Genomic DNA, 27,050 nt, shown 5'->3' with positions numbered 1-27,050 from the left:
CCTGCCTTATAGACAGAATCTGCATTTGTGTGAGTCGATTCACCACCCTGTGTGCTAGTCTGAAATAATGAGGGTTGGAATCATCCCACATTTAGCACATACACTTATTTTATTTATTTATTTTTATTTTATTTTATTATTTAGAAATTTAAATCCAAGTTGGTTAACATATAGTGTAATAATGGTTTCAGGAATAGAATTCAGTGATTCATCACTCACATATAACACCCGGTGCTCATCCCAACAGGTGCCCTCCTTAGTGCCCACCACCCATTTAGCCCATCCCCTCCACCCAACATCCCTCCAGCAACCCTCAGTTTGTTCTCTGTATTTAAGAGTCTTTTATGGTTTGCATCCCTCTCTGTTTTTATCTTATTTTTCCTTCCCTTCCCCTGTGTTCATCTGTTGTGTTTCTTGAATTCCACATATGAATGAAATCATACGATATTTGTCTTTTTGTCTTTCTCTGACTTATTTCGCTTAGCGTAATACACTCTAGTTCCATCCATGTTGTTGCAAATAGCAAGATTTCATTCTTTTTGATCGCTGAGTAGTAGTCCATTGTGTGTGTGTGTGTGTGTGTGTGTGTGTGTGTGTGTGTGTGTACATACACCACATCTTCTTTATTCAGCAGTCAGTGGACATTTGGGCTCTTTCCATAATTTGGCTAGCACATACATTTTCTTAAAAAAAACAGAACTCAGAGCTGGGAAAATTTTCAAACAGTTCACATTCTTCTGATTCTGATTTTTTTAATGTTATTTTTGCTATTTTAAATTTGTTTTTATTGTTTGAAATCAGAAATACATTTTTTATTCTAACTTTTTATTTTGGAACTGAAGATTTAAAACTTACATCCGTGGAATTATCATTGTGTCAGTGGTTAATTATCGTAATTTATAATCACAAGATGGTGAGACCTTTGGAGGATAAAATGGAAAATAAAATTAGGTTCGGACAAGGAATTCTACTTGGATATTGCAAAAATAGGAAAAAAAAAGGGAATGAATAACTGGCAACACAAACCCGTTTTCCTGTAAGTTCCTTTTTCCCAATCCCTTGCCATCATGCTAAAAAAAGTTTTCTTGCAAGTTGATTTTTCTCAGAATCCTGCTGCTTACTGTTAGTAATATTTTTTTTCATGTGCCAGAGTTTTGTTTTTCATGTGATTTCTGCAGTGTGATTTCTTACTGAAAATATTTTTTTAAGTGCAGTGGCAAAAGTTCTTGATAATAAGCCAAAAGGAAAATTTAATACGGACTTCTGTACAGTTTAGTTATAGTGATTAGGGGGAATTAAATGTATTATCCAAGGTGAATGAAGTTAAATTATTATAGGAGAAATAATTCTAATTGAAGAAGAACTATGAGTGCTCATTTTCAGTTTCAGAAATTACATTTTTCAGTTTCTACCTGGTCTTTCCCTCCAAGGATGCATATTTTTAAGATTTTTCTATCAGGCTAACGCAGGGTGATGCCACTAACTGAACCAGCTTAATGGGATGACATCATGGTTTCCTTGGGAATAATTAAGCAGGGTAAAAATTCAAGTTTTTAAGAGGGCGTGATTGGACTTCTTGAGCAGTATGATACTTTAAAATACTTCGAAGATACTCTAAAGTAACAATGCTTTTAAGGGGATAGCTAGTGTTCTGCATCTCTCAGTCTGATAGGAAAAAAGAAATCATGTTTTAGATACTGCTATTAAAACAGCATGTGATTTTTTTCCTCCTGTTATTCTTTTAAGAAATGATTTCAGAAATGGTCAAGAACATCTTGTTCAGCAGCTCACTCTGACTCCTTGACTTACTGGGAGGCTCTCACTACATTTGTTTACTTTATAAATCTTACAGTGGCCTTTGACCAAAAGTAATAAAATGTTGCCTGACCTGTTATATCAGTCAGGATTCTCAGTTGTAAGCAACAAAAACCCTGGCTAATTTCATGAGAAAAGGAGTTTATTAAAGACATTAAGTAGTGTACAGTGTCTCTGGAAAGCTGAGGACCTAGCTTAGAAGCACATCAGTCAGGAACTCCCTCCACTGGGGGAACACATCATCCCTGCCTCACAGGCCATGACCATAGGCCCTGCGTCTCCTACTACCACCACCGTTGACAACTAGATACTGAACACTGCCATTGCTACCTCTGGAAGCTGCATTTGCTGCCCCAACCACAGACCCAGATTTTGTGCAGTTCTGATTTCTTGAGATTTAAAATCTGGAATGAATTTGGTAGAACCAGTGTACCTGATTGTGTACCTGCACTCTGTTGCATGGTAGCAAGAAACAAATTATCTGGAATTTTCTGCCTTTGTAGTATTAGGGTTAATGATTTTCCGAAGATAGGGAGGGGAGTGCAGATGCTGGACATCCTAAAAGAATCCTATAAGCCTACAGTTCCAGGCATATTGGGGGTAGAGGTAGAAGGATTCAAAATAAGGACAACAGGGGCACCTGGGTGGCTCACTTAGTTAAGCATACAACTATTGATTTTGGCTCAGGTCATGATCTCAGGGTTTGTGAGTTGAGCCCCACATCTAGCTCTGTGCTGACAGTGTGGAGTCTGGAGTCTACTTGGGATTCTCTCTCTCTCCCTCTCTTTGCCCCTCTCCCACTGTGCTTGCGCATGCACGCTGTCTCTCTCAAGGTGAATAAAATAAACTTAAAAAAAAAATAAGGACAACAACTACCCTCCTACAGAACTTACAATGTCTGCTAATAATAGGTATGAGGAAAAAATGTCATAACAAAACCCATAATTTCTCAGTATTCTCATCTCAGCAGCTTCCACAGACATAAAAGCAAGCACTCTGTTTATTAAACAGGTGTTGTGTGCTGAGTGGTGTTTTTTTTTTTTTTTAATTTTATCTCTAATCCATAAAACAACCTTGAAAAGTAGACATTATTGCCCTTATTTTTACAGGTAAAGAAACTGGTGTTCTAAGGTAACTTCCCCAAATTACATAGCTGGTATATGTCAGTGCTGAAATTCAAACTCGTTTGTGTCTGTTCCAGAACCCCTCTTCTTTCTACTGTTCCGGCTTTGTCCTCCCAGAAATTTTGTGAAAGAGCACATACAGCCTCCCTGATTTAAACCAGAAGTTTTTGTGGGTGCTTCTGCATTGTTTCCCTTAATCCAGTACTTACCATTTATCATGAATTGGGACTCCTCGGCTCAGGAGAGGGACTGGGGCTAGAGCTGCAGATTCAGGAATGATAAGAGCCTAAGTGTCCCTGGGTGCTTTGGACATCTATGCCATCTTCCTGGAAGAATCTGTTGAGTGAGAGGAGTTGGTGAGACCTTGCAGAACACTAGTTTGTCAGGTGGATCAGGAGAGAGGAAGCAGCAAAAGACACAGTGACGGTCACTTGGTAGGAGGAGATCAGAATAGGGATTTGTTAGAAGAGTTTATAAGAAGGAGGGTGTGGTTGAGAGTCAGGTGCTTCAGGAATCGAAATAGAATGAGGTAGAAGATAGCCATTGAGGTAAACTGGCCAAGCAGGAAGGTATGGTGGCCTTTCATAATTTGGAATAATATTCTCCAAATCTTACCCCGCTCTGTTAACCTACCATAAAGTGCAGTGATGGAAACATCATCCTGTATTTTAGGTTCACATACTCCACGGACATGTACAATTTTGTGTTTGAATTTTTAATTCCTTTTTAAATAATGCTTTGGTAGTCATTGGGGCCACACCCGTATAGTGAACAGTCCAGGTGGACTAGAGTTTTCCCTACATCCCATTCCCTACATCACATTTATTTATTTAAAGGCCATCGTGCCTCAAGAGTGACTTAGATTGACTCCCCATCAGTCTTGTTATTTTATGTCTGCCCACATGGAAGCTAATCGTCCACTTTCCTTCCTACTCACGTGGACTTGTGAAATCTTCCAACCTCTTATGCTATTTGTTTGTCTTTTGCAAATCAGAGGAGCATCATGTCACCTTGAAACATCCTTCGAATTAAACTTCAGAAAGGATGAGTGATTAAAATTTAACTTTTTATAGTTTATTTAATTCTTCCCTCCCTAGAGAACCTCTTTAGAGTACACAGGCATAGGAGGAGTGAAAATAAAAGTATTCCTGAATGGGTTATAGAAAATTATGGGGAAAATTGGAGAGGTGTTGGAGTAGATTTTAAAAAACATTTTTTTTAATGTTTTATTTATTTTTGAGAGAGAGAGTACGAGCGGGGGAAGGGCAGAGAGAGACACACACACACACAGAATCTGAAGCAGGCTCCAGGCTCCAAGCTGACAGCACAGAGCCCGACGTGGGGCTCGAACTCACGAACCCGTGAGATCATGATGCGAGCCGAAGTCGATGCTCAACCGACTGAGCCACCTAGGCGCCCCTGGAGTAGATTTTAATGTCTATAAGGTTATATGTCCAGAGCAGAGTCTGTTTTGGATGAGCCCTGAGCAAGATAGCTTTTTCCTGATTGAGGTACAGCTTATCTTGTCTGTTCCTGATCACAGCACAATTTCTCTTTTGTTTCAGAGTGATGGTATTTCCCTCCTCTCAGACCTTTTTGGTTACTATACAGCCCTAGTGTTTGCTAGTTCACTCCTTAGCCCTTGGTCAATGCCAGTCATCTCTGCCCTACACTAGGAGGCATTGGGATTTGTTAAAAGGGAGTAGGGGAGATGAAAATAAAAGTTCTCCCTGCATCTCCTTTTTAGTTATTTCTGTCCCTCATCTCTTCTCACCCCAATGATGAAATGAATGTAGGTATCTTTAGATATCATTAGAGGGAAATGATATCTAATATTTTAAAATTCTTTTCCTTTTCTGTTCATCAAACCTTTCCCCTCTCCCCCTCATCCCTATTCTTATTTCTTACCCTTCAATATCTGTCTTCCCTGTTAGAATGTAAGCTCCCGAGGTAGAAAAAACCCATGTCACACCATGTCAGTTTTGGTCTCTGGTATGCCCCCCATTGCCTAGCATAGGGCCTGATGTATAGAAGGCACTGGGAATGTGCTTGCTTCGTCAACGAGTGAAGAAAGGAAGCCATGGGAGTAAACCATTATTTCTGTCAGTATCATTCTTGACAACTCTATCCTGGTCTGATTTCTTACTCTGCCCCCAAATTCTCTAATCCTGAAGGAACCTGCCTCCTGGACAACATCAAGAGGATGGCTCTCACAGTACGGTGCTGGACACATTTCCTATGGTGCATTTTTCTGCATAGTGATTAGTCTGTTGGAACTTTGTCCTTAAGGAAGCTTTTGTGGGTTGGTCAGAGAAGTGAACCATTATGTTTACAACATTGTTTCAATGGGCAAATGCATTCTGAGTTCAAATGAATCTACTTATATACAGACTTTTGGATTACAACCTTTCCATTAGTTGGAGACTACCATTGCATGATCTCCCATTCAGACTTTTATTCATTACTAATATATAAATGAACAATAAGCCATTTCTTTGTAGAAGGACCAGAGCCAGAAGTCTTTCTTTCTGAGATTATAAACTATTACATTAAAATGAATTTCATTCATCCAACAAACATGGTAGTTTATTTCAAATGTATTTATAGAGTGCCTAGCACATACTGGGTTTTGTACAAAGGATTCACATGTGGATAAAATAGGGACTGTATCCTGGTAAGGTCACAGCCAGGTTTCCATTTAAATAGGAATTGGATTCATAGAGCCCACAAGGTCACTCCAGCTCTGAAATTCAGTAATTCCTGAGTTTTGAATTGCTCTATTCATTGACCTATTTTCCTTGTCATATGTGGCTCTATTATAAAATGTATTTTTAGATAATACTAGAGAAAGCATTGGCATTCACGAGTAGCAATTAATGGCAGCAAACCCACCTTTACAGTTTTTAAGTAATTCTAAATCTGTTTTTATTATTAGCAATGAGAAATCTAGGGGGAAAAACACTTATTTTCATTCTCGCTTCTTTCATAGAAAGAATGAAGCAAGATACATCATGAAATTGACATAAAAATACACTGAATGACCGGGACTTTAGTTTGAAAGCATGTATATTCCACAAGGGTAACATATATAAGTGTTGGGATTAACAAATATTTTTGTTTGTTTTTTCTGAATGCTCTTCTGCAATTTTTGAACAGTTTATAGCAAGTACGCGTCACTTTCCCACCGCCATCGTTGAACATACTCACATTCATGTGCATACAACGCAGTATTTCTTCAGATAAGTAAACATATTAGTGAGGTATGTGTCTTTCCTCAAATCATTTACCCATGTGTCTTAATAAATAACTTGATGAACAAAATCTAGTTTCTGGGAATTGGAATGTGGAAAATTTGGATATTTAGATAAAAAATTCTATAGATATTTATAAAATATACTAAGAACTCTGTGGAGCAAAAAATAAGACTTTCTTGAGCTTTCTGACTTGTGACTTGAGTTCTGTCAAAACAGTCTTATTCTGCCCTGAAACTTAAAAAGTTACCTGGTAGTTAATTTCAAATATTGGAACCACAAACTTCCTTATTGATAGATCTCTGATTTTTATTGAAAGTTTGTAATTCAAGTAATATAACTTGTTTCTGGCAAGTGAGTTAATGACTGTTTCCTCCCAGCACCTGGAGAAAACAGGTACTATATCTAGCTTCTAGAATTCCGTGTTATGATCAGGGTTATCCCTGAATTAGTGTCTAGAGTTAAATTTGCAAATGCGTTTTAGAGTGTTATTTTTTTTCTCTACAATAACTAATAAACTATATGTTTTATTGCCTTATTGGTTTCCTATTCATCATTTTAGCAGTTTCTTTTAATGTAAAAATCAATCACTAGCTAGAATATGGTCCCCATAATTACAGGAGATTGAAAACCCACATTTGAGGAGTAATTCGGTTTTAGAGAAAGAACAATTTATAAATTTTTCATTAGTTGGCTTCTGTGGTCCTTTATTCTTTGTTATTTCATTTAATGCAGAATGGTAACTCATACAGGTATATAACGCAGTGCTTCTGTTGACAGAAAGAGATCATTATCTAGAGTTGGCAAGAATCTTGCATTACTAAAACAAACTGGGTGCATATTAACTTGGTTTAATCAGTACTTGTTAGTGTTTCACCATTATAGGAATTGAAAGTAGAGGCACTTCCACAAGTTTATTGGAAGATTGTTTTTAACTAAAGTTTCTGTTTTAGGAGAAAATCACATTGCAAAGTAATGATTCACATTTAAAATGAGAGGAATGCTTTTCTTGATGACTGGCAAATACTAGGTACACAATAAGTAATATTTTCATTTACGACAGAGAAGGTAAATATTCAGATTTAGAAGTTAAGGTCACCTCACAGGTCACAGATCTGCACATCATGAGGCATTTTCCTTCAATTTGTGTACACAGTGCAAAATTGGTAAGCTTTTAATCGTTTTACATGCACTCGTGTTTTTTTCTTTCATTTGCTTTTATTCTTTTTTTTTAAATTTTGTTTTAATGTTTATTCATTTCTGAGAGAGAGAGAGAGAGAGAGAGAGAGAGAGAGAACACGAGTGGGGGAGGAGCAGAGACAGAGAGAGGGAGACACAGAATCCGAAGCAGGCTCCAGGCTCCAAGCAGTCAGCACAGAGCCCAACACAGGGTTCGAACTCAAGAACCATGAGATCGTGACCTGAGCCAAAGTCGGAAGCTTAACCGTGCCCCAATTTGCTTTTACTCTTAAAATGAACTTTTGCTTAAGCTAGGTTTTTGCTTGTGATGAGTCAAGCTTTGCTTATACTTAAGTTTTTCTAAGTTCACTGTGTATAGCAAAGCACACAATCAGAAATTTATGACAAATATGACCCTGAAGAGGAAATCTTGAGCTTTCTAAACTCTGAGTCTTTCTCAGGGAGACAGATTAAATTAAATACTAATATGAGGCCCACTTTGTGTAATTAAGAACAAATAAATCAGCTACCAACACAAAACAAAAACCAGCATCTGAAAATATGTGATTTGTCTTTTTTTATGCAGTCTTAGAAAACAACACTCCCAGTATAGAATGGAATGGAATGCAGCATTCCCAGGTTTCAAAAAACAATGCCATTTGAAAATTACACCTGATGCCATGTAAAAGAAACTGATTCTTTATACTAATAATTTTACCTTATGTTCAAATACTGAGCTTCATATAACTTGTGTTTACCATTTATTTAATACCTGAAATGAATCTTGAGTTGGGGGATTAAGAAGATAAGCAGATGCATTTCTTCTAGGAATATTCTAGTGCACTGAATCTTAAACTTAAAAATGTCAACCTGCTATTATGTTCTATGCATATGTGATGTCCTCTATACATAGTTAATACATATATCTGGTGAAAAATCTGTTAGGGCATTAACTAGGTATCAATTCTATATAAATATAAATATTCAAATGGATTAATTTTATTTTTTGTAACAGCTTTATTGAGATATAAATCATGTACTGTAAAGTGTACATGTACCCTTACGTAGCGTACAATTAAGTGGGTTTTAGTATATTCACAGGGTTATGTATCTATCACCACTATCTAATTCCAGAACATTTTTATCACCTCAGAAAAGAAACCCCATACGCGTTAGCAGTCATTCTCCATATTGCGCCCCCAGCTAACCCCCCACCAGCCTTAGGCAGTCACTAATCCATCCATGTGGATTTGCCTATTCTACGTATTTCATATGATGGAATTATATAATATGTGGTCTTTTGTGTCTGGCTTCTTTCGCTTGGCATAATGTTTTTAAAGTTCCACGTTGTGGCATATTTTAGAACCTCATTCCTTGCTATTGCATGGATATATCACAGTTTGTTTCTCCAAAGTAGATTAAATTATTTTTGAATTGAAAATTTGGCAATCCTCAAAGCCCTCTGTAACTTTCCCAGGCTTCTTTCTCTTTCTTCTCTCTCTCCACATCCCGCACCTTTCATGGCTGGGTTTTCACTGTACTATTTCCTTGTTTGAGGAACGTCTCAAATGCTACTTCCTTTCTGAAATTTTTTTCCTCAATTGCTTGAGTAATAAGTAATCTCTTTCCTTCAAATTCTCACAGCTCTTCGTCTTTGCCATAGTTTCAACTTGTGTTTTGGTTATTTATATACGTGTCTCTCATTTCATATCTTAATGCATCAGACCAGGGACATTTCTGTTGCCATCAGAAATAACCCTGCAGATAGCCAAAAATCAATACATAGTTTTTAATGTAATGAATGAGATCATTGAAGATCACTTGGGTGTCATAAACCAAGGCTGTCATTCATAGTTATTATTTCTAGTTGGGATGCCAAAAACTGTCTTAGGAATTAAAGAAGATAACTATGTTTTTGGAAAAACCTATCTTCTCATTATTAATGCAGTGACTTAGTGTCTGGTACATAATTGGAACTCAGTAAATGTTTGTTGAATTGGACCTGGTATCCGGTAGCAGGACTGGGTAAATTTTCAATGTCTCTAGAAAGGAAATTCTATATTTGTTTATAAAGACATTTAGAAACCCCAAGTTTAAAAGAGAGAGAGTGTGGGGCACCTGGGTGGCTCTGTTGGTTAAGCGTCAGACTCTTGATTTCGGCTCAGGTCGTGATCTCAACAGTTCATGAGATCAAATCCTACGTCAGGCTCTGTGCTGACAGTGAGGAGCCTGCTTGGGATTCTGTCTCCCCCTCTCTCTCTATGCTCCTCCCCTGCTCATGCTGTCTCTCTCTCTCTCTCTCTGAAAATAAATAAAATTAAAAATAAATAAAAGAGAAAGAGTGATAAAGTGAGAGCATATGTTGGTCAAATGAGGAAAAGGCTTGGAGAACCTCTTTGCAGGAGTGCCACGGAGGAGTTGCTTTTCACTGTCCTATTTACATATTTCAGTAATTATTTGCTTTTTTCTTTTTTCTTCCAGAGAAGTAAATTCTAGTTACTACATAAGACTTAATAAAACAGACTGCAATAAGTTGTCCTGTAAGTGCAAGGTCTGAAGGTACATCTTCTATCTTTTTTGAAGCCCTATTTGGACCAGTCTTACATCAGGAGTACAATTGTAAATTTGGATGAAGGTCTTTACTTTCTGACAAGGGGGCAGTCCACAAAATGCTCTTCTAGGGTGTGGCAGGGATCTTGATTCTGAACTAGTACTTTCAGCCACATCCATAGGGCTTTGAAGGAAGGAAGATGTTATTGGTGGGTCTAGATTTTGAAGAAAAAGAGTAAACAGGGGTTCCTGTCAGCATGGCAAACAATTTCTTATTTTCTAGTGTTTATTACTTTATGTGGTCAAAGATCAGAGAAAGGGAAGAAGTAAGCACCAGACTCTTGAGGTTCACTTAGTTTCTTTTTTCCCCATGACAGTTGTCCCCAGAATAGGACTGTGCTGTTTTTGGAGTAGGTGATGGTACTCCATCATTTTGTGATTATATCTAAAACTTAGATTATTTAAACAATTTGAAAACTCCTTATTGTAGGAATTGTAATATAAAAGTTTCATTTTTATCTTCTCTATTCCCACCCTTCTAAGTTACTATAGATATGCCAAATTTCTAGAACTATATACAATCAAAATATTTTCATTATGAAACACATAAGCAGCTGTTCTTGGGAGTAGATTTCCTTTAGTGGTTTTTGGTTATATTTTGTGCAGCTCTCAAAACTTTGTTCCTCTTTAGTTATTTATAATGTTTATTTATTTATTTTGAGAGAGAGAGAGAGGGAGAGGGAGAATCCCAGGCAGGCTCCATGCTGTCAGGACAGAGCCCGATGTGGGGCTTGATCTCACAAACTGTGAGATCATGACCTGAGCCAAAATTAAGAGTCAGATGCTTAACCAACTGAGCCACCAGGTGCCCTTGTTCCTCTTCATTTAATAATAACTTACAAAGTTATCTTTATTTTCCTTTGTCTAAATTCATCTGTTTTTATGTGTAATTTTCCCACGTGATCTTTTATTTACTTAATTATTTGCTGTGACCTGAGGACATATAAAGAAACACTGACCCTTCCTAACATTTTCTTGCATTTTAAACCACTCTGTTGGCACTGAGAAAAGGCGGTTTTTTTCCCTCTTGGTACATTCTTTACAAGGTAAGAATCAGGGCAAGGAGAAAATATCCTATTGCTCTAGTAATTCCTGCAAAAGGTCAGCCTCAATAATGAAAGATGAAAAAGAAGTTTTGTAGTGTTTGTTCTTTTACAAATTCCTATCTGGAGAAAACATAATATATACATGATTTCCTGATAACTGCCTTTGGTGTCCAAAATTTGATATTGTTGCATGATAATCTGACATTGCTTCCTGTTTCTGAAGGAATGATTGGATGTGAAGCCAAACTGCTTGCTAAACCAGGAAACTGCTACTTCAAAATGCACAGGAAATCAGACTGCTTGAGCAGTTGTGCTGAGGCACAAGGCTAACTATAAACTGTATAGGCTGCATGTCTTCCCACTGTTGTGGCTGTTTTTAAAAACCAGCTTCAAGGGGCGCCTGGGTGGCCCATGATCTCATGGTTTGTGAGTTTGAGCCCTGCACTGGGGTCTGTGCTGACAGCTCAGAGCCTGGAGCCTGCTTCAGATTCTGTGTCTCCCTCTCTCTTTGCCCCTCCCCCGCTCATGATCTGTCTCTCTCTCTCTCTCTCTCTGTCTCATAAATATTAAAAAATAAAAAATTAAAAAAAAGCTTCAAATAAGTGAAAGGCCTAGTGTTAGTATAATAGCACTAAAACTGATGAATAAGAATTACAGAGTTGACTGAATATAAAGGCGACATCTGTAACAATGAGAGCTGAGCAACAGAGCTCTCCAAAATCTAGCGTGCTCCCTGTCCATTCCTGTAAGCATTCATACAGGTCCTGGATGAGGACCTGCTTAGGTGGTGATTGGTTAGGGGCCTGGTGAGATGAGAAGCAGGTGGCAACATCCATAATTTGAAGAACATTCAATAAAAAGACTACTTCTTAAAATACTGAGTATAGTGAGAATATAAGGGCACATAAATGGGGTGGGCAAGGGCTAGTACCTATTCCTGAAGAGGACAGACGAGGGAATGTTACCAAACCCCCAGAAAGATGGCGATGTAGAAATAGCTGCCTTGTAGGAGTTGAGATCTCCAGTCAAGGGACATGTCCATCCATTGAAAACAGGGATGCAAGCCAGTCAGTCCCCTGCCCTCAGGCTCCTCTCTCTATTATCCGCATTGGCCAAAGCTGACTGAAAGCCAGAGAACAAGGGTTGAAGCAGTCGTTCATAGTTCAGCCCTCCAGGTTCAGAGCATGATGGAACATGATGGAGGGTGGATCTGGAGCGGTAGATGGCAACTACTACAGATGCCATAAAAGATTTCTGTATTGATTGGGGTATCCCTCTCATCCCTATTGATACAATGGAACTCATTTCTATGAAAAATCCTTGAATCTCAAAAATACATAAGGTTGCCTCGTTAGTTCAAGCATGCAGAAAATGTACACTTCCTATTCATCCAACGTCTAGCTTAATGTTTTCAGTTATGGAGAACGAAATCTTCAAGAAGCAGCTTGTTCTGTTGTTAAACAGCTGTAATTATTAGGAAGGTTTTTCTTGCATTGAAACCTACCTTTCTGTAACTTGTAGCGGTTGCCAGTTCTCTCTTTTGGAGCCATGCAGGAAAAGGCTACCCTCTTCCTATTTTTCTTTTATCCCCATTTAACTTTGTTGTTTAACAGTCATTCATGGGGCGCCTGGGTGGCGCAGTCGGTTAAGCGTCCGACTTCAGCTCAGGTCACGGTCTTGCGGTCTTTGAGTTCGAGCCCCGCGTCAGGCTCTGGGCTGATGACTCAGAGCCTGGAGCCTGCTTCCGATTCTGTGTCTCCTTCTCTCTCTGCCCCTCCCCCCTTCATGCTCTGTCTCTCTCTGTCTCAAAAATAAATAAACGTTAAAAAAAAATTTTTTTTTAAATTAAAAAAAAATAACAGTCATTCATTTATCAATCTTGTATTTATTGAATGTCTGCTGTGGGCCAAGACTTGTAGGTGCTGGATATTCAGTGGTGAACAAGACAAAAAACTCCTCTATTCATGAAGCTTCTATTCTGGTGGGTAGAGACAGACGTTGACCAAATATATAATGTGATGTCCAGAGGTGAAAAGTGCTGGAACTGTCAGCTGTTAGCCATCTTTCACAAGAGAAAACTCTGGTTGAGTTGGGGTCTAAATTCATTATGAGTCCGTTGTGTAATGCAGTTGCCAAAAAGCCTAATTCCATTTTAGGCTATGTACATAGAATGTCCAGCATTGGAGAGGTAGTGTTTCCTCCACTTTCTTCTTCTTCTTTTTTTTTCTTAAAGTTAATTTATTGTTTTGAGAGAGAGAAAGGGAGAGAGTTACATGCATGTGCAAATGGGGGAGGGGCAGAGAGCAAGGGAGAGAGTGAATCCCAACCAGGCTCCGTGCTGTCAGCACAGAGCCTGACTCAGGGTTCTATCCCAGGAACTGTGAGATCATGACCTAAGCCAAAATCTAGAGTCAGATGTTTAACCTCCTGAGCTACCCAGGTGCCCTTCCTCTGCTTTCTTCTTGTCCACCTGGACTTGGAGTATTGCATTTACATTCTAGAGGGACATTGACAGACTGGGACTTGTTCAGGAGATGTCCTCATTATAGCCTTTTAAATAGTTGAGGAAGGCCACAGAGTATTCTTTAGGCCAGACTTTCCCAGTTTTGTTAACAGTTTCTCATGTGATATCATCTGTCTACTTTTGGCCTTCCTAATCTTTCTCAGATAATTAATTTACCCTTAAAATTCTGCTTCTAGAATTTAACTCCGTTCTCTATATGTGGTTTTAACTTAGGTAATGCCTAATAAACTGTTTCTTCCCTTGATCCTGTTATTTAATTTTAGTAATGCAGCTGAGGATTGAATTTCCAGTTGTTGTTTTTTTAAACAGCTGTGTTACTTCTGACTCCCAACATTAAAGTACTGTTAAGCCAGGTTTCCAGCATTTCTGTTTGTACAATTTATGTTTAAACTCAAATATAGGACGTAATATCTATCTTTATTAAAATATCATCTCATCCCTGTCCATACAGTATTCTACATTGAGATTCTTTTGAATATTGTCCTTTTTTTTAATGTTTATTTATTATTGAGAGATAGAGAGAGACAGAGTATGAGCATGGGAGGGGGAGAGAGGGGGAGACGCAGAATCTGAAGCAGGCTCCAGGCTCCGAGCTGTCAGCACAGAGCCTGACACGGGCTCGAACTCACAGGCCACGAGATCATGACCTGAGCTGAAGTCGGACGCTCAACCAACTGAACCACCCAGGCGCCCCTGAATATTGTCTTTAATCAAACTTTTGGTCCTCTGCAAAATTATTAAGCATATTTCTCACACTTCATCTATGTGATTAATATAACTGTTTAATTAAAGAAAAACAGTGACACCAGATCATTCCTTCAGATTATAACAGCTCAGTAATTAATATTCTCTTAGGATGGTGTTTCAGAGAACTGTGAACACCCTTAATTATGTCATCCATGTCATATTTCTCTCTTTTATCCAGACATTTTCAAGAAATGAAGATATATTCTGTTTACAGTATTTCTCTCTAATACCGGGCTTATCCAAAAGCATATTAAGATAATTGGACATGACATTGGAAATACAATGGGCTGTCGCTGCCCTTCCCATACCCAATTCTTTATAATCTGTCTATTCGAAAACCCAAGGTAGAGTTTTGTTCGAGTTGATACCAAGCATCCATGTCTGTAATTTCCCCTTTTTGTATGTACCCTTTTCTTCTTTTCTGGAACTCTAGGGAACTTGCCAGTGCTGATTGTTTGGTTCCTGAAGATGAGATGAGGCTAAAATTTAGAAGTGGCCTTTGTTCCCTTTTTTAGGGAGGGCTACCATTTCCAGTTTTAAGTCTCTTCCTTGATCAAATCTATAACATGGAGGCAATACGGAAGCTAGATGATTCTACCCTCTCACTTTTCTGAGGGTTGTGTCATTTTCCCCAGGATTTTAAAAGAAAGTGGGAAGGAGAATGGATGTGTTGCTGTGGTTGCTGCTGCTGGCCATACCTGAGGTCCTTCTGGGCCCTCTCTAGCCTCCCTGAAGCGCTTGCAGGGAGTACACTCTTACATTCAGCCCTAGGTATGTGTCTAGAGCATTAAGACATGTTTTTGGTTTGGTTTTTAATTTGTGAGCTCCTGTAAGACTACAGTATTTTTTTAGAGGCTTCCTTATTTACGGGTTGGAAAAAAGACAGTATTGACCATATTCTTCATGCTAGTGTTTTTGTTTTCCAAAGAGTTTGGTGTCCTGTTTTCTAGGATTTTCTAGATTTTAAATATATAACATGTTGACTCTACTCCAATGCCTAAGAGCACATACACCTTGCTGGCAGTGTGACTTTATAGGAAAGAGTTACTGAATGAAGCTGTGTCTTGCCTTGCACACAAGTGGCCGTGGACCTTGTAATTAAACATGCCAGACCTGTAAAGTCAAGTGACTTTTAACTCCCGGTGTGCATTGACTGCAAGTACTACAGATGTATGTGCCTCTGCTGATTGGAAGATCATGTATTAGCTAAGTTTCAAGACCAGAAGCTGTTTAACAATTTTTCTTGCTTTTCACATACTGCAGAGAAAAGGCTAACTCCATCTGGTGCATGCTATTGTGGGAACCGTATACATTAGATTCGTAAACAGCATGTTCAGGTTTTCTAGATTTGGCACTTCCCTGAGTGTGTTCTGTGTCAGTGTTATATAAGCATCAAATTTCTTTCCTTTTGACCATCACTGAATTTTAGTTGACTGAAAAGAGCAGAAGTTGTACTTCTGTTTAGTACCTGCAGCTGTAACCAGGCTTGCGTGGCATCGTTGTCCCCTTGGGGTTGCTTCACAAGTGCTGCCGTGGCTGTCATACTTTAGTGACCGCTTAACCCTGTTTTACACCGTTATTCTGGCATAACTCCTTCTCAAAAGTGTCTTGGTTTGGAAGAAAAACTATATGGTTCCTTTGGATACATTCCAGAATATCCTAGAAAGCACATGCTTCTCACCATGCCATCATTGCCCTGACCTCTGGCCCTTTCTTACTCACCTTTCCTTACAACAAGAGCCCAGAATGACTTGTAGGACCAGAAAACCCAAAGATCGATGGAATACTGTTTGTCTTCTTGAAGGGGCATTTGATTCCATACTTCCTTAGAAGGATAGAGATGATATCCATGGCAGAGGAGCAACTTGCATCGTTTGGGAGATTGCAAACACATTTTCTTAATGTAACCAAACTTTTTTTGCTGAATGTATCTATTTGAGAACTTGCCAATGATGACTCCTTGGTAATGTCTGCTGTTTAAATGAAGGATCTTTTAAAGAACCATGAACTTTTGCAGGTCGCATTGCACCTTGCTCTGTCCACATACTGACCACCCTTTTCATTTATCTGTCCCCTTCTCTGGATGATAGCACCTGGAAGGCAGGAACCATACCTTATTCCTCTTGCCTCCAAGCACTGAGCATTCAGTAGATACGGCTGAGAGAAAGGGGAAGAAAGGGGGCTGTGAATAAGCCCTATTGCTTTCTCCTTCCCTTTTAAGAATTGAAGCACCTGAGCTGCCTGTCTAGGAATATGAAAGGTAGTAAATATTTTAGGAAACGGCCTCTTCAATTTTCTAGATAGGGCACAGCACTTAGTTTCCCAGGGTTGTTACTCTGCCCCAGAGCTTCTCAACCTCTGCACTATTGACAGTGCTGGCCTGGATGCTTCTGTTGTAGGGCTGGCTGCCTGTGCATGGTAGGATGTCGAGTTAGCAGCACCCTTGCTCTCTACCCACTAGATGCCAGTAGCACATCCCACCCCCAGCTGACGACCAAAAATGTCTCTAAACATTGCCAAGCGACTAGGGGGCAAAGTAGAGACCCACCCTACCCTTTTGAGAACTACTGCTGTACCGGAGCTCCTGTCTGAGATAAATGCTGAGACAAAGAAACCAGCAAATAATGGAAGTTAGGAGTTGGAAGGGAACTTAGAAATCATGTCACATATTACTCCTCTGGTTCTCCTCATCCCCACCCCCATTCCAACACATACCACTGTTTTTTTACCTGAACAAACTATGACCCAGGGGAATTAGTGAATATAAAAAAGAAAAAATAGAAGTATTTGAAGTAATACTGAAATTGGACTGTAGGCTTTAGTTTGTTCACAGACCCTTGGAAAAAGAAGTGTCTCCTTGTAGGCAATTCAAAATAAGAAAACATAACCTTATGATTCATATCACAGAAAAACTAAAGATTAGCACCACTAAAAAAGAATTAAAGATATACATTGAATACTTCTCAGATTAAAAAGAATAGAGCAACTCACTAGGATATGGCTAGATTTCTGGCACAGGCTTGTGAAGCTGTATGGGCTTCATATTAGACTATTTTAAGTGCACATATCTAAAAATAAACAGTGAAGAATATTTAAAGTAATAATAATTTGGCTTTTTCAAAATGACTTGCTTTTTACATCTAGATAATCATGATAATGGCCTACCTGATGAGATATTTCTACTGTAGGTTCTGTTTTATAAGGGTATTTTGTATCTTACTAAGAATTCTCACATAAAGGTAGGAACTCCAAATTAAATATTAGCTGCTTGTGGTTATTTTAAGACTCCTCTCAGTAACCAAGAGAATTTGGTTCTCACACTTTGTACCTTTTGATTACAAACAGCTTTAAACAGGTTTATGTTGTACTTCATCAAAGATTATAGAGGATGGACAGACTGAGACGCTTTGGGACTGAAATTGGGCAATTCAGAGTTTCTCATGCATGTAAGCCGCCTTTTGTTTTGATCCCTATCATTCTGAGTCTGTATTTCTTAAGATTCTGCTGGAAGGACTGTCCTGAGTGAGGACACCAGAGAAAATAGCAGGGTACTGAGGCACTGGGGCCACAAGATACCTGCTGTTTGAGGTAGGGTAAAATCCAGCTGGCAGACTTTTGTCAGAACTTTTCTGCTGAGAGTGTCCTATTTAGATTCAGATGGTTCTTTCTTGGTTTTGGTTGGGTTAAGCACAATACAGTCGTGAACTTATACACAGTTAATGTTTCTGAAAAATTGTAGATAAGTCCATTTTTAATAAACTGATTGAACTTGCCAATTGAATTTATCCTAATGTTCTTGTCCCCTGTTTCCATTAAAAGAACAATGATTATAACCATGCTCTGATTTATTTCTTTATATAAGCTGGGTTTTTTTTGTTGTTTTTAATATTCTTAAACTGGGCACCTTGATTCTCAATGAAAACACTTTGAATCATGCATATTGGTGATTTCTTAAAAATTCATAACCAAAACCTACCATTCTGCTTTTGGTACTTGAAATCCCTTGGCAGGGAGACATTTTTCTCAAAACACATCTTTTGAAGGACCTCACAAAGTTCATTATTTTGGCAAGAAGTCCTTTCTGAACTTTGAATCATTATAATAGTATGCTATTTATGTAAAGAGTGGATTCCGACTTGAATAACTGTAGAGTCCTGGCAGACGTGAACATGTCAGATGTCTTGGCACAGTTTGGGGCAGAAGGGGACTTTCCCACTTCTTTATGTAATCCACAATCATAATATGTGGGAGTTTTATGAAATTTCTTCCGTTATACTGAAATGCTTAGCTTTTCATACCATACATGCTGCTCAGTGAGAAAAGGCTCTGTGTATGTATGCATATATTTAAATGAAATGAAAAAGAAAAATGAAATCCAAGAAATTCCTTAAGTTTGCAGTGGTGATTATTTTTAAATCTTTTGTTAAAAGATCTCTTTTAAATCAGTTGATTGGAACTTGGAACAGAACTTCCCACAGAAACAATAGTATAGTATGTGTGCTGGTAAATTTTCCAGATGAGGCCTCACAGCTTATTTAACCCATCATATGCTAACATGCTTTGCACTACAAGGGACAGTGATATATAGCTTATCAAAACACTGTTGAATGGTATTAAAACTGCAACCTATTTCAGTGCTAGAAATTAAAATTGAAAAATTTTTAAATAATAAATGTTATTTCTATGAAAAGATGGGCCTGCCAGAAAGTAACTTAAAGAGACTTGGTGATGTGGTAGATGAGCCCCAGACCAACCTAAAGATATAACATTTGCTAGTTTGGGCATCTTGGACAAGTAAATGAACCTCTCGAGCCTCAGTTTCTTCAAATGTTGTCATTGTGAGGGTTGGAACAAAAAGTGCACACGATGGCGATCTGTAATCTGTACAGCTCTTTACAAATATACAGTGTAAGTTCTGGTTCTTTCCTTGAAAGAAAATGAAAATGCTATTACCTGATCTTCCTTTTCCTTGACATAGGTGTAGTGGTAGAACTCTTTATGCCTAACAATAATTAGTAAGGTCCCATTTAGCTCACAGACAAAATAAATACATATTATTTTGGCCCACTTGGAAGACAGTAACATTTGCTTTTTTGAGACTAATGAACTCCCACCATAACCTCTCTCTCTCTCTCCCTCCCTCCCTCCCTCCCCTCCCCCTCTCTCACAGACGTTTTTTTAGTCTCTAAATCTCTCCTGTTCTTTCCTTGTCAGAGTATCCCATTCTTAATCACCTTCTCAAGTTTCACACCAGGGCTCGCACTCCAGGCTGGCCTTCCAGTGGCCTGGCCTCTCTCTGACCTGTGCCTCTGGCCTCAAACCAGCACCACACTGCCCGAAGACCCTGTAGTTGGCCAGCTCTGACTGGGGCCCTCTTCTGCTTAGGGTCTCACTGGATACCAACCAGAGGCCTTGCTGGGGGACCGTGGCCTTGCTATAGTACTGCTGGTGTGACAGGTCCAGTCTTGAACCCTGATGCCAGGAATAAGGCTAGAAGTGCTTGGGCCTAATCTCCGTAGAAGTGGTACCAGGAAAGGAAATGGGGACTCTGACCATCACACAGCAAAGCTTTCCCATTCCCTGCCTGAGGAAGGATGGGCATGGGGATTACTTATATACTTGTAAGAGTCATATTAACACACCAGACAAAGAGGCAAATTGAAAGGGGGGCTGATTAAAGTATTATTTTGGGGGTCAAAGTTATAAATTTCAGATGAAACAAAATAATATTTAATACTAGAAGAAGTATTAGAGATCAGGAAATGCAACGAATTCATTTTAGAGTAGAGGAATCTTAAGCTGGACAGGTTAACTGATTTCCAGGTCTGTCGTGCCTTCCAATCCTAAAGGCTTTCATGAGACATTTTTAAGACACTGACACTTTTGCCAGTCCCCACTACCCCTCTGTTCTCTGTATGAGGTTGGCACTGATTTTGTACAGCTGTATACTGGGACCATAGGATTTGCCTAACAGTTTACAAAGATCAGAAGGGAATCAGAGGTGGTGTATCAGGCTACCCACCTCCTTCCCTTCCCCCACCATAGTGAGAATTAGTAATATTTATTAAGCAAGGCATTTTGTAGAGGTTGGAGAAACCAGAATCTTACCAGAAATCAGAACTTACAATACCGTATTATCTTACATCATTAGAGGGAGCTAATTCTGGACCATGTGGCACTCGTTGAATTAGATATTAGCGCTCTGGGTTCTAGTTTTATTTCTTCCATTGATTCTCATTAAGACTTAGAAATGGTTTCGTTCTTGGGCCATAAAATGAGATTCAGTCCTGAAGTCCTTATATCTCATACCTTTTGTGAGTCACAGTCTCATGATACTTTTTTATTTTAGTCATCAATCTCTTGAACCCTATTATTTGTTTCAAGAAATTTTTAGCCAGGATGTAGACACTAATTAAATTATATGCTGATGTGATAGGCAGCTTAACAGTTTATTGAACCACAGGCTGGAAAGAGTCTGGGAATGTATAATGGTCCATAGCTTCAATTTTAAGGCAGAACTAGATCCCAAACCTATGCAAAATAATTTGGGTTGTTATATATACCTCATTAGCTTTATAAAATAGAATATACCTGCTTTTGAGTATTCACAGACTTAGAGAGTAAACTAGAGAATAATTATTATAAAATAATATTTTATAATATTATTTTACAAAGGGATTTGACCACAGAATTCTTTTCAGTAGTGAGTCCTTGTGCGTGTAAAATATAACATGATTTGCGGAAGCTTAGTTTATGTGCATCAGAAATACATGGTTGTTTATATTTACGATGCATAGTTGTCTGCATAGTGCTGAGCATGTGCATGCCAAATGTGCTTTCTGGGAATTTTCTATGGTTTGAGAGGCTTTTTTGCTGTTACGTTGGAACTTTACACACCTTTCTTCCCTCACTCTCCGTGTTCCTCCCAGTCATTCAGGCAGCGTTTGTTTGTGAAGCGATTAGCTCAATATGGACAGCATCTCTGGTTGTGGAATGAATTGCCCAGTTAGGAGATGAACTTCTGCCTGGGGAGGTTGGATGTTTTCTGTAATGGCAGGAGCACGGACCGTGTACAAACAGGTTTAGGCTCACTAGCATTAAGCAAGATACTTAACCCTCAGAATCTCAGTTTTTCATTGGTAAAATGGGAATAATAATTATAGCAATAATAGTAAAGTTGATACTACATCATAGATGAGAATGTTTATCTTTTCCGAAGGAGACACTCTGCCTTTCCCCTCCAATCCAGGGAGCAGCCGGAAAGCAGGAACAAAATAGTAGCCCTGGGAGTAATAGCTTCTAAGGCCAGCCTCAGGTTTAGGCAAGCAGGGCTGCTGGTACTAGCAGGATTCAGTGTGAAATCGATAGCCTAGTGTGTTGGTTAAACCCTTGGCCTTCAGAGCAGAGCCTGGGTTCTACTGGACTAGCTCTGTGATCTTGGAAAGGTCACTTATCTGGTTAGTGCCTCAGTTTCTTGATCTGTAAACTGAGGATAATAGCACCTGTTTCATCATGTTGGGAGATCACGAGTGTTAATCTGTGTACAAGGCTCAGAACAGTTCCTGGCATATGATAAGTCTTTGTGTTTGCTTCAGTCTGTTGCAGTGAAAATCTTTTTTTGTTAGAGTTTAATGCAAGCTTTAAAAACATTGCATGGAATGACTACATGCTTTATAAAGATAACCGATATTTTCTATTGAGGAAGCTGTTCTTTCCCAACAGTGCTAGGCCCGGAGATACATTTGCTCTTAGAAGTCTGCATCAGCCTTTCATCTCTTCCTCTCTCCCTGCATGTCCACTCTGTACAGCTTTTGTTATTAATGTGGAGCAGTTGAAGTCACTGACTTGGGTGCAGGCCAGACCAGTGTTTCTGTGGGCATATATTACTTTCCTAGACTCTGGCAGGAGCAGGATGATGGAAGTCAGAGGTACGGGGAAGCTGTCGTTTTAGGCAGCCCACATAAAAGGTGTGTTTGCTGTCTTCGTCACACTGATGCTGATAGATCAGAATCTTATTTAGTGTATGTAATTTTTTTTTTTTTTTTTTTTTTGTCTTACCCTACAGTCTATCTCTTTGAGCTGTCATTTTGCTTGTTCTCTGCCTGGACAGACTAATGCTGTTTTGTTATGCGTCTCTCTCCATTGTTGTTTCATTGTTGAAAATCTTCTCTTCAGTTAACTAAATATTTATTTAAGGCAGGTAAAATTTCTCCATAAAGCTGTGTATTTGTGTAGGATTTTATATATCCTATATAGGATATATATGACATTTGGGAATTATACAGTCTATATTGTCTTCTTTTTTTTTTCTTTGTAAATAACATAATCCTGTGGGGAAATATTTATTGAAATAGCAAGTGAAAGTGTGTTTCCCTCAGGAATAGTGTAATTTGAGAACACATTTTTATTTTCAGCTCTGCTTTTGTGTTTGAGGCTGGGGAGACTTATGTTTTTGTTTTAGAAACGTGATGGAATTTTATCAGACATTTTCCTGAAACTCCCTCCCTTCACCTTTTCCTGAAATATTTCTTTCAAAGTCCTGGTTTCCTTTGTTCCGAGCCTCCATCGTTTAAAAAGTAAAGGAGTTTGGTTAGTTTAGGCCTTTTTAGTGATACCCTTGGCTTTACAAAAGAAGAGACTTTCTGAGAACAGCACTTGGAGGATCATATGACCATTAGAGTGAAACTTGGGGCAGTGATTTGTTAGCTTGAGCCGTTAAGATTTTTTTTTTTTTTCATTATCTACAAACAAATAGGTTGCCCCAGATCCTGTTGTGCCTTGTGACTTGGGGAAGGAGATCCCTTCTCCAATTTTAGACTTTATTCTAACTTCTGTTTCCAACTTGTGGGGATTTTCTATGGTTTTAGTAACTCCCATTATGAAATAGAAAGTGATTTCTAGTTGATTTTAGCTACCGCTGCATTGTGACATGTGCGTATTTCTTTTTAATTTGACAGTTGTTTTCTCAATTTGAAAACAGTAATTGTGAATTAGAATTCCTGGAAATATTATTCTTCCATAATGACATGTCACAGATGTTTCAGTGCTACACACACTCCTCACACCATTTTTAATGTCGATTTAGTGGAGCTGAAGTGTGGAGAATAGCTGTGTGTTGTAATGAGTCTGGACCCTCTCCCCAGTGGCTCTTTCTCCGTATGTTATGGTTCTTCCTGAAATGTCCACTGTTGGAACATTGAGATTTGGTGTGTTTAGTATGAGTTTCTGAGATGTTCATATAGAGAGATTTGGACATAAAATAACTTGCACTATTCCCCAGACCACATTCTATATCCAGTTACAGAACACAATGAAAGGAGAAGCCTGTGCCTTTAGTGTTGTGATATTCTTTATATAGTCCAGCTCTTTTAAAAATGTGTACTTTTATGTTACATTCTAGAAGATATTGAAAATGCTGAGAAGAAAATAAAAACCACTTGTAATTTTACCACTCAGAGAAAAACTGCTATTAAAATGTAGAGGTATTTACTTCCAGACTAATTTTCTGTGTATGTTTATATAGATCCATAGTCATTCTTTTATAAGAATGTCTACATACGTTTTTGAAAACTGCTTTTTTTTTTTTTTGGCATAGCAGTATATGTGAGAACATTTTCCAATCCCAAAATATTCTTTTAAAATAAGATTTTATTTTTTTATCTTTTAAAAATTAAAAAAAATATATTGATTGATTTGAGAGAGAGCGAGAGAGAGAGAGAGAGAGAGAGAGAGAGAGAGAGAGAACAAGCGGGGGAGGGGCAGACAGAGAGGCAGAGACAGAATCCCGAGCAGGTTCTGCACCATGCACAGAGCCTGATGCAGGGCTCAAACTCATGAACCTTGAGATCATGACCTGCGCCAATATTAAGAGTCGGATGCTTAATCGACTGCGCCACCCAGGTGCCCCTGAAAATATGATTTTAAATGGCTGTATAATTTGGCATTCATTTGGCTCTGGAAATACTTAAAAATGTGCCAAATTAAAAAGTCTGTTTTGGGGGTAAGGTTCTTACTTCCTATTTTTAAATAATTGGTTTAAAAAGTAACTGAGAACATGTGAATTTTTTTGCCTTTACTCAAGATAGACTTATTTATTCTTCACTGCATTTCTGTAACAAAACATTTTCTTTTAACTACATAATCCTTAGTACGGTAACAATTAATTGTAATAATTAATTTTTAATTAGCCTTTTATAGCTGATTAAACATGTGAGGTTTTCAAAACTTATCCTATATAAAAATCACACTGTTTTGAAATAGCTCTTGCCTTCAAATTTGAAATAAGGTTAACATTTCTTGGAACTGAATTTTGTTTTCATCTACCATGAACAGTTGGTGCCATTGGCTATGCTTTGATTTTGGGGTGGATTTGACTTTCCTTGAGCCTCTAGGCTGTACAGAACAAGAAAGGCCATGTGGTCGGGGAAATGGAGCCAGATGGTCCCCAAACGAGTGCCAGGCCCCCAGCAGAGACGGATGCTACACCTGGCAGAGTAGGGTCAACGGCACATGTCGGTGGCATTTCTCACCCTTTCCTGGAGAGAAGAAAATCTTCCCCTCTGCTGGTATACTTTGAAACCACTATGCAGGCTCCGTTCAGCCTGGTATAGCAGGTGTCCAGGCGGTTAACTTCTAATGGGCAGTGGAGGAGGAGGTGGTGACCTTAGCCGGGACCAAGTTGGCAGCCCCCATGGCCGTCTCATCAAATCTGCACTCTGGCATTCTCAGAGTCTTTCAAAAGAATCTGGGTACGTTATTAAACTTGTGTCATTTTGGTTTACTTGGCTCTTTAAGGGGAATAGTAATTAAACCAAATGGAGCTGTCAGCGGATCTTAGTGGTGCTTTTCGGTTTGGAAATTGAAACTTGCAGTCACAGAGCCATCTCTAAATATCACCCTAGAATTGACTACCGTGGCTTGTCCTTGACACAAGGGAGCTGATTTGTGGAAAAGTGTATGTTTGAGAGTCACGTCCCCAAGTTTGTATATCTGTGCAGCTACTTTGGAGCAGTATGACTTTGGGTGTATTTCTTAATGCTGTCTGAACTTTGTCTATAAACATGATCATCATAATACTTGCTTTCAGGATAAATGAGAGCTTATGTTAGTGCATGCCACAGAATAAGCTTTCACTTGGTATTAGTTCCTGTGATGGTGGCAGATTCGTGCAGTCATCTGACCAGTGTGTGGGTTTGTGATTGATCATTCCATAGCCGTGCAACAAAGTCATTTCCCCTTCAGAATACGATCTCATATGCTGAGCTAAACCTGAAAATGCAAAGCTTTATAAAAAGATGAGCCAGAATATGGTGGCTTAATAGGCTAAGAGGTTTGGGGGGCTTTTTCCTTCTTATTCTGTCTTAGAATAGTCCAGATGGTCCGTACTGCTCCAGGACTAGTTAACGGTTCTTCACTAGATAGATTTCTGCCATCTTGTTTCTCTGCCATCCCAAGGATATTGCCCCATCTTCACAGTCAAAGATGACTCACCATGATCTCCTTTCAGCTCCAGAGAAGGGGGCTGATCTAGAAGTTGTACAGATCATTTTCACTCATATCCTATTAGCCAGAACAGAGCCACATGACCACAGCTAGCTGTAAAGGAGGCTGGAAAACATCATCTTTAGCAAGTCAGCCTCCCCGTGAAAGCTTCTGTTATTGTAGAACAGGGGTCAGCAAACAATGACCTGAGTGTCAAATCAGCCAGCTACCTGTCATTGTAAATAAAATTGTGTTGGAACACAGCCACTCCCATCTGTTCACGAATTGTCTATTGCTGCTTTCACACTACAATGAAAGAGTTGAATAGTTGTGCCAGAGACCATATTGCCTGCACAGCCTAAGGAAGTTATTATCTAGCTCTTTATAGAAGAAGTTTGCTGGCTTACTATCGAAAAACAGTGTTACTGAATGATCTATCTCAGTTGCTAACTCAGAAAACAGGTAAGCCCTGGCACACTGCCCCAGCCAACTGCTCATTCTCTGGGGAATCCCGAAGGGGGTTGGGCAGATAGAAAGCATAGAATCTGGCTGGGCTTGTCAACACTGGCGAAGAAAATCGGATAAACGTTGCAAGAGAAGCCAATAACTCACAAGATGAGGGTTTGGAAAAGCAAAAAGAGAAATTTATTTTGGATGCCGACAGATTCAAGCCTTAACAGTCAACCTTTCTGCCCATAAGATAGATACCTAGAGGTTTGTAGGGAAAGGTTCAGGGGATATGTGTGAGAGAGCAGGCAGGGAGCACTGTGATCATGGGTGGGGGTCAGTGTGTGTTCAGCTCATGATCATGGACAGCAAGGATGTGTGGGTTGTTGTCTTCTAGGCATTAGGTTGCTATCAGGGCTTTTCTGGACTGGTGGTTGGAATCTTCCACCAATTGTCAATGCCTCAGGAAAGTGTCATAAGAAATAGTTGGTGTCTATAGTTGAACAAGAGGGCTCTCTGACAAGAGAAATGAATATAAGAGGAGCAACTGGTAGTCTCTACCCACAGGAAGGGGCCTGGTAAGCAGGATGAGTCACTGCCTTAGAAATTCAGAGTCAGGACTTTCTGCTTATGAAGTCTAGTGACCCATAGAGCAGAGAGTTGGTATGCAACTGACTGTTGAAGAAGCACTATTTAAGGAAAGATTTCAGGAGCTAAGCATAAAGTGATCTGGTAGAAGTAGACGAGGAGGGTACAGAAGTGAACTTCCATCTTTAAAGTAGAGCATGATAGCCCTTTCCCCCACGCTTCCTGCAGACCACTTCTC

The 27,050-nt window shown here is 39.0% G+C and overlaps 1 protein-coding gene across 7 annotated transcripts in view; it reads left to right on the top strand.

Annotated features, from left to right (window-relative positions):
- The window catches only part of GAB1 (GRB2 associated binding protein 1), a 122,641-nt gene that overhangs the window by 21,419 nt on the left and 74,172 nt on the right, over window positions 1–27,050 (top strand). The window contains exon 1 of one of the 7 annotated variants that reach the window (XM_053216921.1): window positions 19,477–22,263. The exons of the other annotated variants lie outside the window; for them this stretch is intronic. The gene's annotated coding sequence lies outside the window, so the exon portion shown is untranslated. Of the gene's footprint in view, window positions 1–19,476; window positions 22,264–27,050 lie in introns of those variants that run through there. 7 annotated transcript variants of the gene reach the window in all.

The sequence above is a fragment of the Acinonyx jubatus genome, chromosome B1 (genome assembly GCF_027475565.1).
Source record: "Acinonyx jubatus isolate Ajub_Pintada_27869175 chromosome B1, VMU_Ajub_asm_v1.0, whole genome shotgun sequence".
In the NCBI taxonomy this organism is placed as follows: domain Eukaryota; kingdom Metazoa; phylum Chordata; class Mammalia; order Carnivora; family Felidae; genus Acinonyx; species Acinonyx jubatus.
Note: the sequence above shows the minus strand (reverse complement) of the source record. Positions and strands in the feature narration are given on the sequence as shown.